Here is a 22,205-nt window from a genome sequence, read left to right as displayed (position 1 = left end):
AACAATATATAATATAATTAATAATTTAAACAGTGAAACCAATAAAACAGTATGACACTATAATACAATCAAATTATGTGTAAGATGGACCGGTGTTACTGACCTTATCAAGAGCTCCGTCCTAAAAAGCTAGCTGGAAGAGGGCAGTTTTGCAGGCCCTACGGAACTGGTTAAGATCCCGTAGGGCCCGCACCTCTTCCGGCAGTTGATTCCACCATTGGGGGGCCTTTGTAGAGAACGCCTGTTCTCTAGTAGTTTTTAATTTGGTTTCTTTTGGCCCAGGGATTTCGAGAAGATTTTTTTGAGATGAAAGGAGCCTGAGATGAAAGACTCTTTTACTAGTGAAAATCCTTCATTCGGTGTTGTTTCCAAACAGAAGCGACAGTGGCTCATTTGACCTGAGGATCGAGGGAATCTCCATCTCTGTGGACTTGAAGCTGAACAACGATGCTGCCGGGAAGCTCACCGCATCCACCTCTGATTGCAGCACCAACGTTTCCGAAGTCCAAGTTAAAATTCATGGCAAATGGAGGTATGTATGTCGACCTGGCCCCAGCCTGGATGACCCAGGCTAGCTGGATATCAGCAGATCTCAGAAGCTTAGCAGGGTTGGTCTTAGTAAAGTCTCCTGGCTCCACCCCCAAAGTCTCCTGGCTCCACTCCCAAAGTCCCCAGATATTTCTTGGCACCATACATGGCTTGGGACTGGGGTATCTGAAAGAACGCCTTCTGCCCAGGAATCAAGATTGCAGGGAGAGTCCCTCCTGACCGCACCAGCAATCAAAAGGGGCTCATCTGGGGATTCGAGACAGGGCCTTTTTGGTGGCAGCCCCACGATTCCGGAGCAACCTCCCCAGGGAGGTGCGCCTGCCTCCCCCCCGGCACTGTCAGTCTTTAAGAGGCAGTTGAAGATGGTTTTATTGGCTCAAACCAGATGGCCGGCTCAAAGTGGCATCAAACCACCCACGAAGTAAGCCGGCCAGAAATGGAGTGGGCAGGAGCCTCTGGATGTCATGCAGCCCGCCCCCAGGACAGCGTGTCTGTTGTGGGGGAGGAAGGAGCCGCTCTGAGACTCTTCAGAGTGGAGGGCAGGATATAAATCCAATATCTTCTTCATCTTCTTCTCTCTTTCTGCAGCTGGCTGTACAATCTCTTTGACAGTCAAATCGAGTCCGCCTTAAGGAAGACTATGGAGGAGCAGGTAAAGGCAATTCTAACCCCACCCCACCAAAAAAAGAAGTTTCGCTCGAACGTACAAAGCTGCCTGAAGGCAAGGAAGACCCTCGCTCTCAGTTAGGGTTGCCACCTGTAGGTTTGGGGATTCCTAGCAAATTGGGGGTGGACTCTGGGGAGGGCAGGTTTGGGGTCAGGGAGGGGGCTGGACAGGGTACTTTCCAAAAGATCCCTTTTCTTCAGGGGGACTGACCTCTGTCATCTGCAGATCACCTGTAATCTCAGGGCATCTCCAGTCCCCACCTGGAGGTTGGCAACAGTACTCTTTGTTTAGGACACAGTGGCTTCCTCTCAGGGGCAGCAGCTCCAAGGGTCTTGGTGTCAAGCATCGATATTTCGCAATAATCAAGCTTTTGTTTTTTAATCAAAGACTTGTTTTATTGGAACGCCATAACTCGCTCCAAGGACAGATTCCATGGAAGTAATGATTGACACAGTATCGAATAGTATCTTATAGACTACTTCAAAAGGCAGGGTTACAGATAACTTCAAAAGAATAACATAAAGATGCAAATTGAGTTGGAGGTTCAAAGGCTACTCGCTAGTATCTCTTTTATGACTGAAGAATGTTGACATCTCCATTTCTCACACATTCTCTGCTAGCCGATAAGACATTGCTGTGTGAATCTGGGGGAGAGGCACTTTACACCATTAATACAAGGTTACACTAAACATCCTGGATTCAGAGGGATTTATTATGCCTCCACAGGGAGGAAGGGAGGGGGGGGGAAGAGAAGAGAGGTATGGAAGAAACCAGCATTTAGAAATAGCATGCTTGAAACTTGGACTCAGAAGCACTCACCCCACCCTGATGTCTCTTAATCGGAGGTGTAATCTGGGACCTTCAGCATGTCCCTCCATCTCTGAGCCATGGCTTCACTTCCGCTGCCACCGTGGCCGGCTTCTACAGTGGGGGTTCTCAGGACATGAACACAACTCAAGGCCTCGGCTTCTAGCCTGGTCTTTCTCCCCACCTATCTGTGGACGAGATGATCTGAAAAAACAAACTCAGGTGCCATCAGGAGGTCCATCAGTGGGGCCAAGACACTAGAAGCCCTCCCACTGTGCCCCCCCAAGCACCAAGAATACAGAGCATCACTGCCCCAAGCAGAGAATTCCAACAATACTCTGTGGCTAATAGCCATTGATGGACCTCTGCTCCAGATGTTGATCCAATCCCCTCTTGAAGTTGGCTATGCTTGTAGCGGCCACCACCTCCTGTGGCAGTGAATTCCATGTGTTAGTCACCCTTTGGGTGAAGAAGAAGAAGTCCGTAGATTTATACCCTGCCCTTATCCCTGAATTAAAGTCTCAGAGCAGCTTCCAATCTCCTTTATCTTCTTTCCCCACAACAGTGAGGTCAGTGGGGCTGAAAAGGCTCTTACAGGAGCTGCCCTTTCAAGGACAGCTCCTACGAGAGCTATGACTGACCCAAGGCCATTCCAGCAGGTGCAAGTGGAGGAGTGGGGAATCAAACCCGGTTCTCCCAGATAGGAGAGCTCTGGCTGACCCAAGGCCATTCCAGCAGGTGCAAGTGGAGGAGTGGGGAATCAAACCCGGTACTCACAGATAAGAGAGCTCTGGCTGACCCAAGGCCATTCCAGCAGCTGCAAGGGGAGGAGTGGGGAATCAAACCCGGTTCTCCCAGATAAGAGAGCTATGGCTGACCCAAGGCCATTCCAGCAGCTGCAAGTGGAGGAGTGGGGAATCAAACCCGGTTCTCCCAGATAAGAGAGCTCTGGCTGACCCAAGGCCATTCCAGCAGCTGCAAGTGGAGGAGGGGGGAATCAAACCTGGTTCTCCCAGATAAGAGAGCTATAGCTGACCCAAAGCCATTCCAGCAGGTGCAAGTGGAGGAGGGGGGAATCAAACCCGGTTCTCCCAGATAAGAGAGCTATGGCTGACCCAAGGCCATTCCAGCAGGTGCAAGTGGAGGAGGGGGGAATCAAACCTGGTTCTCCCAGATAAGAGAGCTATAGCTGACCCAAGGCCATTCCAGCAGGTGCAAGTGGAGGAGTGGGGAATCAAACCCGGTTCTCCCAGATAAGAGTCCGCGCACTTAACCACTACGCCAAACTGGTAAAGAAGAAATAGTTTGCTTTGGGCAGAGACCTATTGATTCCCGGTGCTGCTCTCCTGCCGGGGGACAGAGGTTCACCAGCATGGTCTCCCTGCTCTCTCTCACAGGTCTGTGAAGTGGTGTCCAGCACCGTCAGCTCCTGACTAGAGCCCTACCTGCAGACTCTTCCAGGTAAGGGGTATCCCAGGCAGGGGCAGGATCAAGGTGGAGGGAGGCCAGCAGAAGGAAGGCGCATCCGTGATTCGATTTGTTGGCTTTATATCCCGCCCTCCCCGCCAAAGCAGGTTCAGGAGTGCTTGCAACAATAAAATAAAGGTAAAGGAAAGGTCCCCTGTGCAAGCACCAGTCGTTTCCGACTCTGGGGTGACGTTGCTTTCACGACGTTTTCACGGCAGACTTTTGACGGGGTGGCAGAGTGTTAAAGCTGCAGTACTGCAGTCCTAAGCTCTGCTCACAACCTGAGTTCAATCCCCGGCGGAAGCTGGGTTTTCAGGTAGCCGGCTTGAGGTTGACTCAGCCTTCCATCCTTCCGAGGTCGGTCAAATGAGTCTCCAGCTTGCTGGGGGGAAAGTGTCGATGACTGGGTAAGGCAATGGCAAGGAAAGGAAAGGTCCCCTGTGCAAGCAGCAGTCGTTTCCAACTCTGGGGTAATGTTGCTTTCACAACATTTTCACAGCAGACTTTTTACGGGGTGGTTTGCCCTTGCCTTCCCCAGTCATCTCCACTCCCCCCCACCCCCCGCAAGCTGGGGACTCATTTGACTGACCTTGGAAGGATGGAAGGCTGAGTCAACCTGGCCTCCTCTCCAGGCTAAACATGCCCAGCTCCTTCAACCTTTCCTCATAGGACTTGGCCTCCAGACCCCTCCCCATCTTCGTCGCCCTCCTCTGGACCCATTCCAGCTTGTCTCTATCCTTCTTAAAATGTGGTGCCCAAAAGTGAACACAAGACTCCAGGTGAGGTCTTACCAGAGCAGAGTAAAGCGATACCATCGCTTCACGTGATCTGGACACTAGACTTCTGTGGATACAGCCCAGAATTGAATTTGCCTTTTTAGCCACCGCATCACACCGTTGACCCATGTTCTGCGTATGGTCCACTAAGATCCCCGAGATCCTTTCCGCACAGACTACCGCTAAGACAAGTCTCCCCCGTCCTATAACCATGCATTGGATTTTCCCTGCCGAAATGCAGAACTTTACATTGATCCCCGTTACAATTCATTTTATTGGTTTTAGCCCGGTTTTCCAGCCTGCCAAGGTCATCCCGGATCCTGTTACAATCAATCAATCAATCAATCAATCAATCAATCAATCAATCAATCAACATTTTATTTATATCCCGCCCTCCCCACTGTTTCTGTCTTCTTCTGTGTTTACTTGAAAGTATCCTTAAGGCCAAAGAGTGCAAATGGCCAGGGCTTTCTCTGAGCAGGAACGCAGTTCCGGCTGGCTTGGGGGCAGAGGGTGTGGCTTAATATGCAAATGAATCCCTGCTGGGCTTTTTCAACCAAAAAAAGCCCTGGGTAGCACCATTAAGACCACCTTGAGGGCAGCTCCTTCACACTCTGAAGACATTTGGAGAAAGGCAGGGTCTCACATCCCAGGGGACAGTTCCCTGACGTCCTCTTCTGTCTTGCAGTCACGGCAAAGATCGACAGGGTGTCTGGGATCGACTACTCCCTCGTTGGTCCTCCCGTCGCAACAAGTAATTCCCTGGATCTGGATCTGAAGGTAGGGAAAGAGGAGGGGGCTGTGAGGAGGAGGGCTACCGTGGCCTGCTTTTCTCTGGAGTAGCCTCCACAGGGATCTTCTTGCTGAGTTGCAATTCCCCCTATTCTTCCCCTCCCTTCCCCCCCACCCCGCCTCTAGTGAGTTCTGGTGGGCAGCATTTGAATCCAAGACCACCTTAAAGATTGACCAGATTTCCACGATAGAAACTTTTGGGCTGTCAAAACTCCCTTCGTCAGATGCTTGTTTTCAGGGGTGCAATCCTAGCAGGAGCTCCTTTGCCTATTAGGCTGCACCCCCCTGATGTAGCCAATCCTCCAAGAGCTTACAAGGGTCTTTTTTGTAAGCTCTTGGAGAATTGGCTACATCAGGGGGTGTGACCTAGAATCATAGAGTTGGAAGGGACTTCTAGGGTCATCTAGTCCAACCCCTGCACAATGCAGGAAACTCACGAACACCTCCCCCTAAATTCACAGGATCCACATTGCTGTCAGAGGGCCATCTAGCCTCTGTTTAAAAACCTCCAAGGAAGGAGAGCCCACCACCTCCCGAGGAAGCCTATTCCACTGAGGAATCGCTCTAACGGTCAGGAAATTCTTCCTAATGTTGAACCGGAAACTCTTTTGATTTAATTTCAACCCATTGGTTCTGGTCCTACCTTCTGGGGCCACAGAAAACAATTCCACACCATCCTCTATAGGACAGCCCTTCAAGGACTTGAAGATGGTGATCATATAATAATAATAATAATAATAAAACTTTTATTTATACCCCGCCCTCCCCGCCTAGGCAGGCTCAGGGCGGCTAACAGGACATGGTAGAAACCATGATACAAATAAACAATAGATAATACAGTTAATAATTTAAAGAATAAACTCAATAAAACAGTAAGACATTAAAATATAGTCAAATGGCATATAAGATGGCTTGGTATTATTGATCTTATCAAGAGTTCTGTCTTATCACCTCTCAGCTGCCTCCTCTCCAGGCTAAACATCCCCAGCTCCTTCAACCTTTCCTCATAGGACTTGGTCTCCAGACCCCTCGCCATCTTTGTCACCCTCCTCTGGACCCGTTTCAGCTTGTCTATATCCTTCTTAAAAATGTGGTGCCCAAAACTGAAACAAGACCCCAGGTGAGGTCTTATCAGAGCAGACTAAAGCAATACCTTCACATCATGTGATCTGGACGCTAATACTTCTGTTGATACAGGCCAAAATTGCATTTGCCTTTTTAGCCACCGCATCACACTGTTGACTCCTGTTCAGCGTATGATCCACTAAGACCCCGAGATCCCTTTTGCACAGACTACTGCTAAGACAAGTCTCCCCCATCCTATATCCATGCATTGGATTTTTCCTACCGAATGCCTAATATGCAAAGGAACTGCTGCTAGAATTCCAGCCCCGCCTTCTTTGATAACCCCCAGAGGGTTATAACCTGGAAATTTTTGGATGCTGGTGGACTCGAATCTTGCTCTTCTGGTTTGCCCCGTCTTTACAGAGGTGGGGAACCCGCCTTCTTTGTGCAGCCCCTGGCACTTTTCAGGGCTCAATAAAGAAGTAAAGGAGGAAGACCAGCTGAGCCTTGAGTCGGAAGGAGGCTCAGTTCAGCCAGTATTGATGAGCAATTCCTGCGGGAAGTCTAGGGTTGCCAATCCCCAGGTGGGAACAGGGGAATCGCTGGTTTGGAGGCCCTCCCCCCTCTTCAGAGACATCAGAAAGTGGGGCGGGGGGGGAGGGAAATGTCTGCTGGGCACACCGTTATTCCCTATCGAGACCAATTCCCATAGGGTATAATGGAGAATTGATCTGAAGGCATCTGGGGCTTGGGGTCGCTGTTTTTTTGAGGTAGAGGCACCAAATTAGCAGTATACCATCCGATGGCTCTCCTCCAAACACCCTCTGAGTTTCAAAACGATTGGACCGGGGGGTCCAATTCTATGAGCCCCCAAAGAAGGTGCCCCTATCCTTCATGATTTCCAGATGAAGGTGTTTAAAAGGTGTGTGGTCTCTTTTTAATGTGATGGCCAGAATTCCCTTTGGAGTTCAATGCTGCTTGTCATGACCTGGCACCTGGCTCCACCTCCAAAGTCTCCTGGCCCCACCTTCAAAGTCTCCTGGCTCCGCCCCCAAAGTCCCCTAGCTCCACCCCAATGTCTCCTGGCCCCACCCCCAAAGTCTCCTGGCCCCACCCCAAACTTTCTTGGCTCCACCCCCAAAGTCTCCTGGCCCCACCCCCAAAGTCTCTGGGCTCCACCTCCAAAGTCTCCTGGCCCCACCCGCAAAGTCTCCTGGCTCCACCTCCAACGTCTCCTGGCTCCATGTCCAAAGTCTCCTGGCTCCACCCCAAAGTCTCCTAGTTCCACCTCCAACATCTCCTGGCTCCACGTCCAAAGTCTCCTGGCTCCATGTCCAAAGTCTCCTGGCTCCACCCCCAAAGTCTCCTAGTTCCACCTCCAACGTCTCCTGGCTCCATGTCCAAAGTCTCCTGGCTCCACCCCAAAGTCTCCTAGTTCCACCTCCAACATCTCCTGGCTCCACGTCCAAAGTCTCCTGGCTCCACCCCAATGTCTCCTGGCCCCACCCCCAAAGTGTCCTGGCTCCACCTCCAAAGTCCTCAGATCTTTCTTGAATTGGATGCGGCCACCTCATGGGCTCCAGTGGAACAGCCTGATCCGTGTCCAGTAGAAGCCCTGCCCCTGGGTAGCCAGGCTGTTCGTATCTCATTAGATCTTGGGAGCTAAGCGGGGCTGGTCCTGTTCGGTATTTGGATGGGAGACCACCAAGGGACTTCAAGGTCGCTACACAGACCGTGACAAACCACCTTTGTTTGACTGTTGCCTGGCTAGCTTGGTCTCATCAGAGCTTGGGAACGGAGTAGGCTCCTTGGATGGGAGGCAACCAGGAAGAGGAAATCCAGGGCCACTGTGCAGAGCAGTGCCCGATTAAACCCCGTGGAGGCCCGAAATCTTGCAGGCCCCCCCTTGGAAATTATCTCAGAGTCAGAACACCCGACCTGCCACCCACAGCCCCCACTGCATCCTGCAGGAACCTTCTTAAAAGCCCCTTTGACAAAGCTGCGGGGGAGAGGGAGAGAGAGGCAAACTTGGTGACAACGCCAGCAGCAGCTGCACCAGGCGAGTCAGGCAAAGAACAGCTCAGTCACTGGCTGCGTGTGCAGGCTGGGAGGGCTGCAAGCAGGGGGGGAAACCAGGGTTGGGGGGAAAGCTGGCCTGTGGCCCCTAAAGGGGGGAGAGAACATAAGAGGAGCCATGTTGGATCAGGCCAATGGCCCATCCAGTCCATCTCTGTCTGAGGAAAGTGATGCTCTGTATTGTTGGTGCTTGGGAGGGGCAACAGTGGGAGGGCTTCTGGAGTTCTGGCCCTGCTGGTGGGCCCCTTGATGGCACCTGCTTTGGGGTTTCTTTTTTGGCCACTGTGTGACCCAGAGTGTTGGACTGGATGGGCCATTGGCCTGATCCAAAAGGGCTTCTCTTCTGTTCTTATGTGACACAGAGTGTTGGACTGGATGGGCCATTGGCCTGATCCAACATGGCTACTCTTATGTTCTTATGTGACACAGAGTGTTGGACTGGAGGGGCCATTTGCCTGATCCAACAGGGCTTCTCTTATGTTCTTATGTGACACAGAGTGTTGGACTGGATGGGCCATTGGCCTGATCCAACAGGGCTTCTCTTATGTGACACAGAGTGTTGGACTGGATGGGCCATTGGCCTGATCCAACATGGCTTCCCTTATGTTCTTATGTGACACGGAGTGTTGGACTGGATGGGCCGTTGGCCTGATCCAACATGGCTTCCCTTATGTTCTTATGTGACACAGAGTGTTGGACTGGATGGGCCATTGGCCTGATCCAACATGGCTTCCCTTATGTTCTTATGTGACACAGAGTGTTGGACTGGATGGGCCATTGGCCTGATCCAACATGGCTTCTCTTATGTTCTTATGTGACACAGAGTGTTGGACTGGAGGGGCCATTGGCCTGATCCAACAGGGCTTCTCTTATGTTCTTATGTGACACAGAGTGTTGGACTGGATGGGCCATTGGCCTGATCCAACATGGCTTCCCTTATGTTCTTATGTGACACAGAGTGTTCGACTGGATGGGCCGTTGGCCTGATCCAACATGGCCTCTCTTATGTAGAGACTGCGCTTTTCCAAACTTCCTGATTGAAAAACAACAGGAAGTTTTTTAAAAAGGTGTCCTAAAGCAAAACTGACTAATATTTTGGAATTTCTGCTTGAATGTTTAAGGTGTTGAATTTTTAGAAAATCTATCTCTTATTTCAAGATCGCCCAGCTGGAAGGCCTGGCCCTGGCAATAGAAATCTGGGGGCCATTCAGCTGCTCTGACAGCTTCCCCAACCTTCCTTAATCTCTTTCTGCTTCCTCTCTCCTCAGGGCGAATTCTTCTCCCTCGACCATCGTTCTGCTGCTCCCTTCTCACCACCAGCCTTGTCTTTCCCCGTGGATCATGACCGCATGCTTTACTTTGGCGTCTCCAGTTACCTCTTCAACACAGCCGGCTACGTCTACTACCAAGCGGGCGCTCTGACCTACGACATCACGGACGACATGGTAAGGAGTGGCCGCCAGGTGAGCAGGACTGGCCAAAGCTTAAAGGCCCACCTCGCTTCAAGTGGGAGATTTCTTCCCAACCTTTAGAAAAGATTTGAGGAAAGGCTGAAGGCCTTGGGAATGTTCAGTCTGGAGAAGAGATGGAGGGGGGACATGCTGTGTGCAGTTCTGGTCGCCGCACCTCAAAAAGGATATTATAGCATTAGAGAAGGTGCAGAGAAGGGCAACTAGAATGATTAAAGGGCTGGAGCACTTTCCCTATGAAGAAAGGTTGAAATGCTTGGGACTCTTTAGCTTGGAGAAACGTCGACTGCGGGGTGACATGATAGAGGTTTACAAGATAATGCATGGAATGGAGAAAGTAGAGAAAGAAGTACTTTTCTCCCTTTCTCACAATACAAGAACTCGTGGGCATTCGATGAAATTGCTGAGCAGTCAGGTTAAAACGGATAAAAGGAAGTAATTCTTCACCCAAAAGGTAATGAACATGTGGAATTCACTGCCACAGGAATTGGTGGCGGCTACAAGCATAGCCAGCTTCAAGAGGGGTTTAGATAAAAATATGGAGCAGAGGTCCATCAGTGGCTATTAGCCACAGTGTATGTGTGTATATAACATTTTTTGCCACTGTGTGACACAGAGGGTTGGACTTGATGGGCCGTTGGCCTGATCCAGCATGGCTTCTCTTATGCTCTCTTTCAATATTGGAAAAGCTGTCGTTTAGAGGAGGGCAAGGAGCTGTTCCACTTGGCAGCTGAGGATAGGACCCGAAGCAATGGGCTCAAATTACAAGCAGAAAGGCACCGGCTGGATATTAGGGGGGGGGGGGGGAATTATGGCCAGAGTAGTTCAGAGGTGGAACCAGCTGCCTGGGAAGGTGGTGAGCTCTCCTTCATCGACAGTCTTCAAAACGCGGCTGGAGGATTATTTGTCGGAGATGCGTTAGTCCAGGGGTGGCCAAACTGTGGCTCGGGAGCCACATGTGGCCCTTTCACAGATACTGTGCAGCTCTTGAATGCCTCCATTGCCCCGCTCTTTTTCAACCCAAGCCAGCAGGCAGCTTGGAGAATGCATTTAAAGTTACAGTTGCTTTTTTCCACCTCTTCCTCCCTCATCTATTCCCTCCCTCCCTCCAGAGAGCCAGTCTGGTGTAGTGGTTAAGTGTGTGGACTCTTACCTGAGAGAGCCGGGTTTGATTCCCCACTCCTACACTTACAGCTGCTGGAATGGCCTTGGGTCAGCCATAGCTCTCCTAGGAGTTGTCCTTGAAATGGCAGCTGCTGTGAGAGCCCTCTCAGCCCCACCCACCTCACAGGGTGTCTGTTGTGGGGGGGGGAGGAGATAAAAGAGATTGTGAGCCACTCTGAGATTCGGAGTGGAGGGCGGGATATAAATCCAATATCATCTTCTTCTTCTTCTTCTTCTCCCTCCCTCCCTTCCTCTCTCAGACATCTGACGTTCATGTCTTGCAGCTCTCAGACATCTGACGTTTATATCTTGCAGCTCTCAGACATCTGACATTTATATCTTGCAGCTCTCAGACACCTGACGTTCATATCTTGCAGCTCTCAGACATCTGACGTTCATGTCTTGCAGCTCTCAGACATCTGACTTTCATGTCTTGCAGCTCTCAGACATCTGATGTTCATGTCTTGCAGCTCTCAGACATCTGACGTTTATTCTATGCGGCTTTTATCTTAAGCAAGTTTGGCCACCCCTGCTTTAGGCTGATCCTCCAAGAAGTAGGGGGGTGAACTAGATGGTCTTGTCAAGCATGCTATTTCTATGTACCTAGTAGGCAGGCCAGATACAAAGCAGAACATCATCCTGGCCTATTCCCCCCCCCCCCACAAAAGGGTGCATAATAAATCCATCTAGACCCAGGATGTTTAGGTTAACCTTGCAGTAACTGTGTAGAGTGCTTCTACCCCAGATTCACACAGACAGGTCTTATCGGTTCTCAGAGAATGTGTGAGAAAGGGAGATGTTTTTATTAGGTTACATTCCTTAGCCATAAAAGAGATACTAGCTATTAGCCTTTGAACCCGTGACTCAAATTGCCTTAGCCATAAAAGAGATACTAGCTATTAGCCTTTGAACCCGTGACTCAAATTGAACCCGTGACTCAAATAAGTAACTATTCAATGCTGTGCACATAATTACTTCCAAGGATTCTGTCCTGGACCAAGCTATGGAGTTTTTACAATAAAGCAACTTTTGATTAGAGAACAAAAGATTGATTATTGAGAAATATCAATGCTTGACAGGTCTGTATGACCCCTTCCAACTCTAGGATTCTATCAAACATGCCTCCCTCAAAATTGTCCAGGCTTTCATTTACAAAAAGAACAAAAGCGGCCCCCAAAAGAAACAAGCATCGTTGTGTAAAGGTATTTGTTGTCCAGATCTGCTGTGGTGTACGTGTCCTTTTCTGCAGCCTGAACAAAACTTTGCTGCCCCTTCCTTAGACAAACTGCGTGTAATTCAGGCCATTCATCACTCTGAAAGGCCAAACATCCTGGTGGTGAATGGGAGGACACATTTCTACTTTGAACGCCCACTGCTGAGTCTTGGCTTTCCAGGGTGGTTCGGGGGTCGGCTACAGCTCAGACCGTTGGCAGGAAATTTCAAAGTCTGTTCCAAGCTCTCCCCAACGTCAGTCTCGGTTGTCTGGCCCCCAAACGCCTCTTTCTCTCACTACAGATTCCCAAGAAGTCTAAACTCCGGCTGAACACGGCCTCCTTTGGATTCCTGGTTCCACAGGTAAGTCTCTCGAGGGATTGTGCCACTTCCTGGAATCATCAACTTCAGGTTGCAAATAAGAACATAAGAGAAGCCATGTTGGATCAGGCCAGTGGCCCCTCCAGTCCAACACTCTGTGTCACATAAAAACATAAGAGAAGCCCTGTTGGATCAGGCCAGTGGCCCCTCCAGTCCAACACTCTGTGTCACATAAGAACATAAGAGAAGCCATGTTGGATCAGGCCAGTGGCCCCTCCAGTCCAACACTCTGTGTCACATAAGAACATAAGAGAAGCCATGTTGGATCAGGCCAATGGCCCTCCAGTCCAACACTCTGTGTCACATAAGAACATAAGAGAAGCCATGTTGGATCAGGCCAGTGGCCCCTCCAGTCCAACACTCTGTGTCACATAAGAACATAAGAGAAGCCATGTTGGATCAGGCCAATGGCCCCTCCAGTCCAACACTCTGTGTCACATAAGAACATAGGAGAAGCCCTGTTGGATCAGGCCAGTGGCCCCTCCAGTCCAACACTCTGTGTCACATAAGAACATAAGAGAAGCCATGTTGGATCAGGCCAGTGGCCCCTCCAGTCCAACACTCTGTGTCACATAAGAACATAAGAGAAGCCCTGTTGGATCAGGCCAGTGGCCCCTCCAGTCCAGCACTCTGTGTCACATAAGAACATAAGAGAAGCGCTGTTGGATCAGGCCAGTGGCCCCTCCATTCCAACACTCTGTGTCACATAAGAACATAAGAGAACCCCAGTTGGTTCAGGCCAGTGGCCCCTCCAGTCCAACACTCTGTGTCACATAACAACATAAGAGAAGCCCTGTTGGATCAGGCCAGTGGCCCCTCCAGTCCAACACTCTGTGTCACATAAGAACATAAGAGAAGCCATGTTGGATCAGGCCAGTGGCCCCTCCAGTCCAACACTCTGTGTCACATAAGAACATAAGAGAAGCCCTGTTGGATCAGGCCAGTGGCCCCTCCAGTCCAGCACTCTGTGTCACATAAGAACATAAGAGAAGCCCTGTTGGATCAGGCCAGTGGCCCCTCCAGTCCAACACTCTGTGTCACATAAGAACATAAGAGAAGCGCTGTTGGATCAGGCCAATGGCCTCTCCAGTCCAACACTCTGTGTCACACATAAGAACATAAGAGAAGCCCTGTTGGATCAGGCCAGTGGCCCCTCCAGTCCAACCCTCTGTGTCACATAAGAACATAAGAGAAGCCCTGTTGGATCAGGCCAGTGGCCCATCCAGTCCAACACTCTGTGTCACATAAGAACATAAGAGAAGCCCTGTTGGATCAGGCCAATGGCCCCTCCAGTCCAACACTCTGTGTCACATAAGAACATAAGAGAAGCCCTGTTGGATCAGGCCAATGGCCCCTCCAGTCCAACACTCTGTGTCACATAAGAACATAAGAGAAGCCCTGTTGGATCAGGCCAGTGGCCCATCCAGTCCAACACTCTGTGTCACATAAGAACATAAGAGAAGCCCTGTTGGATCAGGCCAATGGCCCCTCCAGTCCAACACTCTGTGTCACACATAAGAACATAAGAGAAGCCCTGTTGGATCAGGCCAGTGGCCCCTCCAGTCCAACCCTCTGTGTCACATAAGAACATAAGAGAAGCCCTGTTGGATCAGGCCAGTGGCCCATCCAGTCCAACACTCTGTGTCACATAAGAACATAAGAGAAGCCCTGTTGGATCAGGCCAATGGCCCCTCCAGTCCAACACTCTGTGTCACATAACAACATAAGAGAAGCCCTGTTGGATCAGGCCAGTGGCCCATCCAGTCCAACCCTCTGTGTCACATAAGAACATAAGAGAAGCCCTGTTGGATCAGGCCAGTGGCCCATCCAGTCCAACACTCTGTGTCACATAAGAACATACGAGACGCCCTATTGGATCAGGCCAGTGGCCCATTAAGTCCAACACTCTGTGTCACATAAGAACATAAGAGAAGCCCTGTTGGATCAGGCCAATGGTCCACCTAGTCCAACACTCTGTGTCACATAAGAGAAGCCCTGTTGGATCAGGCCATTGGCCCACCCATTCCAACACTCTGTGTCACACAGTGGCTATAAAAATGAAGTGCCATCAGGAGGTCCATCAGTGGGGCCAGGACACTAAAAGTCTTCCCACTGTGCCCCCCCCCCCTGCCAAGCACCAAGAATACAGAGCATCATTGCCCCAGACATAAGAACATAAGAGAAGCCATGTTGGATCAGGCCGGTGGCCCATCCAGTCCAACACTCTGTGTCACACAGTGGCTATAAAGACTAAGTGCCATCAGGAGGTCCATCACTAAAAGTCCTCCCACTGTGCCCCCGCCCCAAGCACCAAGAATACAGAGCATCATTGCCCCAGACATAAGAACATAAGAGAAGCCATGCTGGATCAGGCCAATGGCCCATCCAGTCCAACACTCTGTGTCACACAGTGGCTATAAAGACTAAGTGCCATCAGGAGGTCCATCAGTGGGGCCAGGACACTAGAAGCCCTCCCAGTTTGGCCCCCTTAAACACCAAGAATGCAGAACATCACTGCCCCAGACAGAGAGTTCCATCAATACGCTGCGGCTAATAGCCACCGATGGACCTCTGCTCCATATGTTTACTTCCTTTTATCAGTTCTAAATAGAACTTTGTAAAATATCACAAGCAAGCACAATTCTAGTAAAATTGAGAAGAGGTGAGGAGCAGAACAGAAGAAGAGTTGATTTTTAAACCCTTCTGTTGTCTGCTCAAAGGAGTCTCTGAGTGGCTTACTCTCCCCTTCCCTTCCTCTCCCCACTGAGAGAGTTCTGAGAGAACTGGCCCAAGGGCACCCATCTAGTTTCACGTGGAGGAAGAAGGGGGGGGGAATCAAACCTGACCCTCCAGAATCAAACCTGACCCTCTGCTGCTCTTAACCACAATGCCACATGGGCAATTGTGGAAAAACCGGTGCTGGCCAGGGGGAGAGGTTGTGGGTAGAGGGCTCTATTAGGGCCACTGGATCTCAGATCCTGACTCAACCACAAAGCTAGGGGGGGGGGGGATCAGACACTTTCTCTCAGCCTCATAGGGTAACGATGGAGACGAGGAGACAAGATAATGAGGGATAGAAGCAGGGGTCATTTTGTAGGGGAAAAAAGGTGGTGGAGCTCATCCAGGGATTGTTATGCAGCTGTACTTATTATTGAATGGACAAGGTGGGAAGAAGGAGGTGGAACTCTCAGAAAGGTTCAGGAGCTGTGCTCCTGTGAGCTCCCACTGAATCCGAGGCCTGGATAGAAGTATAGTGTCCAGATCACATGAAGTGATGATATCGCTTTACTCTGTTCTGGTAAGACCTTGCCTGGAGTATTGTGTGCAGTTTTGGGCACCACATTTTAAGAAGGATATAGACAAGCTGGAACGGGTCCAGAGGAGGGCAACGAAGATGGTGAGGAGTCTGGAGACCAAGTCCTATGAGGAAAGGTGGAAGGAGCTGGGGATGTTTAGCCTGGAGAGGAGGCAGCTGAGAGGCGATATGATCACCATCTTCAAGTCCTTGAAGGGCTGTCATCTAGAGGAGGGTGTGAAATTGTTTTCTGTGGCCCCAGAAGGTCAGACCAAAACCAAGGGATTGAAATTAAATCAAAAGAGTTTCCAACTCAACATTAGGAAGAACTTCCTGACGGTTAGAGCAGTTCCTCAGTGGAACAGGCTTCCTGCTCGGGAGGTGGTGGGCTCTCCTTCTTTGGAGGTTTTTAAACAGAGGCTAGATGGCCATCTGACAGCAGTGCGGATCCTGTGAATTTAGGGGGAGGGATTTGTGAGTTTCCTGCATTGTGCAGGGGGTTGGACTAGATGACCCTGGAGGTCCCTTCCAAGTCTATGATTCTAGGGAGAAGTTACACTGTGTCTTGGGCTTGGGGTGTGGTGGCCATAGGTTCCTTTTTTTTGTTCTTGAGATCGCAAGGGTTTGAGACAAGATGGCGTTCAGACCAGGAAAAGCCAGTTAGACTGTTTATTGTTTTCCATTCCAATGTAACCCTTCCCATTATTTAATTTCTAGTAAAGTTTTTCTTTATAACTGAACACACAGGTCTATGCGCTGCCTGGAGAGCCGGTTTGGTGTAGTGGTTAAGTGTGCGGACTCTTATCTGGGAGAACCGGGTTTGATTCCCCACTCCTCCACTTGCACCTGCTGGGATGGCCTTGGGTCAGCCATAGCTCTGGCAGAGGTGGTCCTTGAAAGGGCAGCTGCTGGGAGAGCCCTCTCCAGCCCCACCCACCTCACAGGGTGTCTGTTGTGGGGGAGGAAGGGAAAGGAGATTGTGAGCCGCTCTGAGACTCTTTGGAGTGGAGGGTGGGATATAAATACAATATCTTCACCTACCTCACAGGGTGTCTGTTGTGGGGGAGGAAGGTAAAGGAGACTGTGAGCCACTCTGAGACTCTTCGGAGTGGAGGGTGGGATATAAATCCAATATCTTCATCTACCTCACAGGGTGTCTGTTGTGGGGGAGGAAGGTAAAGGAGACTGTGAGCCGCTCTGAGACTCTTCGGAGTGGAGGGCAGGATATAAATCCAATCTCTTCATCTACCTCACAGGGTGTCTGTTGTGGGGGAGGAAGGGAAAGGAGATTGTGAGCCGCTCTGAGACTCTTTGGAGTGGAGGGCGGGATATAAATCCAGTATCTTCATCTACCTCACAGGGTGTCTGTTGTGGGGGAGGAAGGGGAAGGAGATTGTGAGCCGCTCTGAGACTCTTCGGAGTGGAGGGCGGGATATAAATCCAATATCTTCATCAATATCTTTATTCTGCTGGGTTTTTTTAATCCTGTTGCTTTATTCTGCTGCTAATTTTCCCAACACGCAGAGTCAGTACAGTCAACAAAGATGAGTTTTAAAAGTCTGGAACCTCCAGAAGGAGCTGAAGCACAGCATAAATATTCACACGGCACGTTAAGCAGTAGAGAAATAACATAAATAGGTTCCAGTTTACAGGAATCCAGATGCCAGTTTACAGGCACAGTAGTATTGACCACAGCTGCCCTATCATTTATCCAAGTAAGGTCATGAAACCAGTTTTGTTCAGGGTTTCCCTCTTGCCTGCATTAAAAAAATCTTCTTGAATAGTTCAGTTTTGCATAGTGCAGAGCTTTTTTGGTAGCAGGAACTCCTTTGCATATTAGGCCACACACCCCTGATGTCGCCAATCCTCCTGGAGCTTCCAGGGCTCTTGGCGCACGGTCCATTGTAAGCTCCAGGAGGACTGGCGACATCAGGGGTGTGTGGCCTAATATGCAAAAGAGTTCCTGCTATTAAAAAAAAAGTGCCATAGCGTATAGAAAGCCAGAAAGCGTAGGAGCCCTGAAACCATATGAATGGACTTGGGCAAAAAAGGAAAGGAAAGGAAAGGTCCCCTGTGCAAGCACCAGTCGTTTCTGACTCTGGCATGATGATGCTTTCACAACGTTTTCACGGCAGACTTTTTACGGGGTGGTTTGCCATTGCCTTCCCCAGTCATCTACACTTTCCCCCCAGCAAGCTGGGGACTCATTTGACCGACCTTGGAAGGATGGAAGGCTGAGTCAACCTCGAGCTGGCTACCTGAAAGCCCAGCTTCCGCTGGGGATCGAACTCAGGTCATGAGCAGAGCTTAGGACTGCAGTACTGCAGCTTTACCACTCTGCGCCACGGGGCTCTTCAGGAGAAAGGAAAAGGAAAGGTCCCCTGTGCAAGCCCCAGTCATTTCCAACTCTGGGGTGATGTTGCTTTCACGGCAGACTTTTTACAGGGTGGTTTGCCATTGTCTTCCCCAGTCATCTACACTTTCCCCCCACCAAGCTGGTACTCATTTGACCAACCTCGGAAGGATGAGCCAACCTGGAACCGCCTACCTGAATCCAGCTTCCACCGAGGATCGAACTCCGCTCGTGAGCAGAGCAGTACTGCAGCTTTAACACTCTGCGCCACGGGGCTCTTAGGCAGAAAAACCCACGGGTAATAAAGCTGAACGATATGCAGATGACTTCCAACTGGGAGGGTTCTTTCGACTCAGGGGAAAAGGATGGGCGGGTCCTTCCACTTCCACCTGTGCCATCCACCATCAAGGGTTGCCAAGTCCAATTCAAGAAATATCTGGGGACTTTGGGGGTGGAGCCAGGAGACATTGGGGGCGGAGCCAGGAGCAAGGGTGTGACAAGCATAATTGAACTCCATGGGAGTTCTGGCCATCACATTTAAAGAGACGGCACACCTTTTTAAATGTCTTCCTTCCATAGGAAATAATGAAGGATAGGGGCACCTTCTTTTGGGGCTCATAGAATTGGACCCCCTGGTTCAATCGTTTTGAAACTTGGGGGGTACTTTGGAGACAGGCACTAGATGCTATACTGAAAACTTGGCGCCTCTACCTCAAAAAACAGCTCCCCCAGAGCCCCCGAAACCTCCAGATCAATTCCCCATTATACCCTATGAGAATCGATCACCTAGGGAATAATGAAGCGCTCAGCAGAGTTTTAGAGTCTTCAAATCGCCTGCCACCGTTCTGCTTTAATCCTTTTCCTTTTACATTGGTGGATTTGCTGCGCTCATTTTGCATAGCCAAACATCTTTATTTCCTGCTGGAAGCATTTCAATTTTTTTTGGGGGGGGGGGGGGGTTCTAATCACAGCGGCCCCGTGGCCAGAGTGGTAAAGCAGCAGTACTGCAGTACTGTGATCTGAACTCTCTGCTCACCACCTGAGTTCTATCCAAGCGAAAGCTAGTTCAGGTAGCCAGTCCAAGGTTGACTCAGCCTTCCATCCTTCCGAGGTTGGTAAAATGAGTACCCAGCTTGCTGGGTGGGGGTAAAGACTGGGGAAGGCAAACCACCCCGTAAAAAGTCTGCCGTGAAAACGTTGTGAAAGCAACGTCACTCCAGAGTCGGAAACGACTGGTGCTTGCACAGGAGACCTTTCCTTTTCCTTTCCTCTCAGGTAATTAAAACATCCCAGCTGAAACCGAAGATTAAATTTTTGTTGTTGTTAACGTGGAGAACTGGCCTGGACAAAGCACAAGCCAGAATTAAGATTGCCGGGAAAAACATCAACAGCCTCAGAGATGCAGATGACACCATTCTGCGGTAAAGCTGCAGTACTGCAGTCTGAGGTCTCTGCTCACAATCTGGGTTCGATCCCGGCGGAAGCTGGGTTTTCAGGTAACTGCTTCGAGGTTGACTCAGTCTTCCATCCTTCTGAGGTTGGTAAAATGAGTACCCCACTTGCTGGGGGGAAAGTGTAGATGACTAGGGAAGGCAATGGCAAACCACCCTGTAAAAAATCTGCTGTGAAAGCGTTGTGAAAGCAACGTCACTCCAGAGTCGGAAACGACTGGTGCTTGCACAGGGGACCTTTCCTTTCCTCTGATCAGAGGGTTGCTGGGATACCAGCGCTTAGTTAAAATGTATACGATTGTTTGAAAACGGTGTCAGCGCTGCAAAAACAATACCCATTTAAATTACAAGGTGAGGCAAGCAATGATATGTCAAAATTTCAAGTGCTGTCAGTTCTCATGCAAATTACTGCACCTCGTGGTGGCTTTTGGAGGAGTCTTTTAAAACGCGTGAAAACTTCTACAATACAAGTTTGAAACGCCTGTAGAGAAATGACCGGATCGAAAGTAGTTTTGAGAAAAACATTGCAGCAGGAGCATCAAAACTCATATCACCGAAACAAATTTAGAGGCTTCGGGCAGCGACGATGCAAAACAGTTGTGAGAACGTTAGGTAATGTAAAAGGTGAGTTTCCAGTGCCGTGATAGAGAGTCATAAACTGTCAGTATAAAAACACTCCTCCTTTGGGCAAAGCTGGGTTTTAACCCGGGAATAGCCTGCCCTAAGGGGGGGCTCCAGGCATTCAATGTTTCAAGAAGTCAGGGCTGCAGGAAAGTCTGAGGCAGGTCCCCCCCCACCACCAAATATTGCATTTCACTCCCCAATGAACCCCCCTCTCCAGGTGTGAACTGGCTGTCTGCACAGGCTGATCTTTTTCTCTGCCCCCCAGCTTGAAAAACTGTACCCCAACATGCTCATGAAACTCAAGGTCTCGCCTTCCTCTCCACCGTCTCTGGCCATTGCTCCAGGAGGCCTCTCTCTTGCACCGACGGTGGACGTCCGCGCCTTCGCCATCCTCCCCAACGCCTCCCTGGCTCCCCTGTTCGTGCTCGATGTGGTAAGTTCAATCTACAATGCTAACAGTCAAATTAGGCCCCTCCCCCACAACACACCAGTTGTTATCAGCCACAATGTCTCCCATGTTCAGAGGCCCCATATCTCGGAATGCCAGGTGTTTGTGGGGCAAATTGCGTTGCCCTTACTTGTGGGCTTCCCACAAATATGTGAGAAGCAGAACACTAGAATAGATGGCGGACCATTGGTCTGATCCAGCTGGGCTCTTCTTACGGGATGACAGGAGATTCCCCAAATGATTTTCCAGCCGTTTCTGCAGACAGTTTAAGATGGGGGAGGTTTGCATTCGGACCCTGGGGTGGGGAAAGCGTTAGAATATGTTGTGTTTAGCAGAGTGTTGCTTTGTTCAGTCGCACAGTCGAGTTCGACTCTTTGCGACCCCATGGACCAAGTTACGCCAGGCCCTCCTGTCTTCCACCATCCTCCGAAGTCTGCTCAAATTCGTGTTAGTCACATCAGTAACGCTGTCCAGCGATCTCCTCTTTTGCCGTCCCCTTCTTCTTTTGCCTTCTGTCTTTTCCAGCATCAGGGGCTTCTCCAGGGAGGGCTCCCTTCTCATTGGGTGGCCAGAGTCTTGGAGCTTCAGCTTCAGCATCTGACCTTCCAGGGAACAGTCTGGGTTGATTCCCCTTAGGACTGGCTGATTGGATCTTCTTGCAGTCCAAGGGACTCTCAAGAGTCTTCTCCAGCACCACAGCTCAAAAGCATCTATTCTTCTGCGCTCGGCCTTCCTTGTGGTCCAGCTCTCACAGCCATACATTACTACTGGGAATACCATTGCTTTGACTATATGGAATATTTATTTATTTAGGGAATGGGAAAGTCTCCTGGCTCTACCCCCAAAGTTCAGTAACTTATCAGTAATGCTGTCCAGCCATCTCCTCTTTTGCCATCCCCTTCTTCTTTTGCCTTCTGTCTTTCCCAGCATCAGGGTCTTCTCCAGCGAGTGCTCCCTTCTCATTGGGTGGCCAAAGTATTGGAGCTTCAGCTTCAACATCTGACCTTCCAGAGAACAGTCTGGGTTGATTTCCCTTAGGACTGACTGATTTGATCTTCTAGCAGTCCAAGGGACTCTCAAGATTCTTCTCCAAGGAGTGCTCTTTTTTCATTGGGTGGCCAAAGTATTTGAGCTTCAGCATTTAACCTTCCAGGGAACAGTCTGGGTTGATTTCCCTTAGGATTGATGGACTGGATCTTCTTGCAGTCCAAGGGACTCTCAAGAGACTTCTTTAGGGAGTGCTCCTTTCTCATTTGGTGGCCAAAGTATTGGAGCTTCAGCTTCAGCATCTGACCTTCCAGGGAACAGTCTGGGTTGATCTCCCTTAGGACTGACTGATTGGATCTTCTTGCAGTCCAAGGGACTCTCAAGAGTCTTCTCCAGTGAGTGCTCCCTTTTCATTGGGTGGCCAAAGTATTTGAGCTTCAGCATTTAACCTTCCAGGGAACAGTCTGGGTTGATTTCCCTTAGGATTGATGGACTGGATCTTCTTGCAGTCCAAGGGACTCTCAAGAGACTTCTTTAGGGAGTGCTCCTTTCTCATTGGGTGGCCAAAGTATTGGAGCTTCAGCTTCAGCATCTGACCTTCCAGTAGGGTGACCATAATGTC

General features: G+C 50.0%; 1 pseudogene; it reads left to right on the top strand.

Annotated features, from left to right (window-relative positions):
* The window catches only part of LOC132567831 (bactericidal permeability-increasing protein-like), a 29,302-nt pseudogene extending 8,511 nt beyond the window's left edge, over positions 1–20,791 (top strand).
* Positions 20,792–22,205: the final 1,414 nt, after the last annotated feature.

The sequence above is a fragment of the Heteronotia binoei genome, chromosome 2, assembly GCF_032191835.1.
Source record: "Heteronotia binoei isolate CCM8104 ecotype False Entrance Well chromosome 2, APGP_CSIRO_Hbin_v1, whole genome shotgun sequence".
NCBI classification, from domain to species: domain Eukaryota; kingdom Metazoa; phylum Chordata; class Lepidosauria; order Squamata; family Gekkonidae; genus Heteronotia; species Heteronotia binoei.
This window is presented reverse-complemented; position numbering and strand designations above follow the sequence as displayed.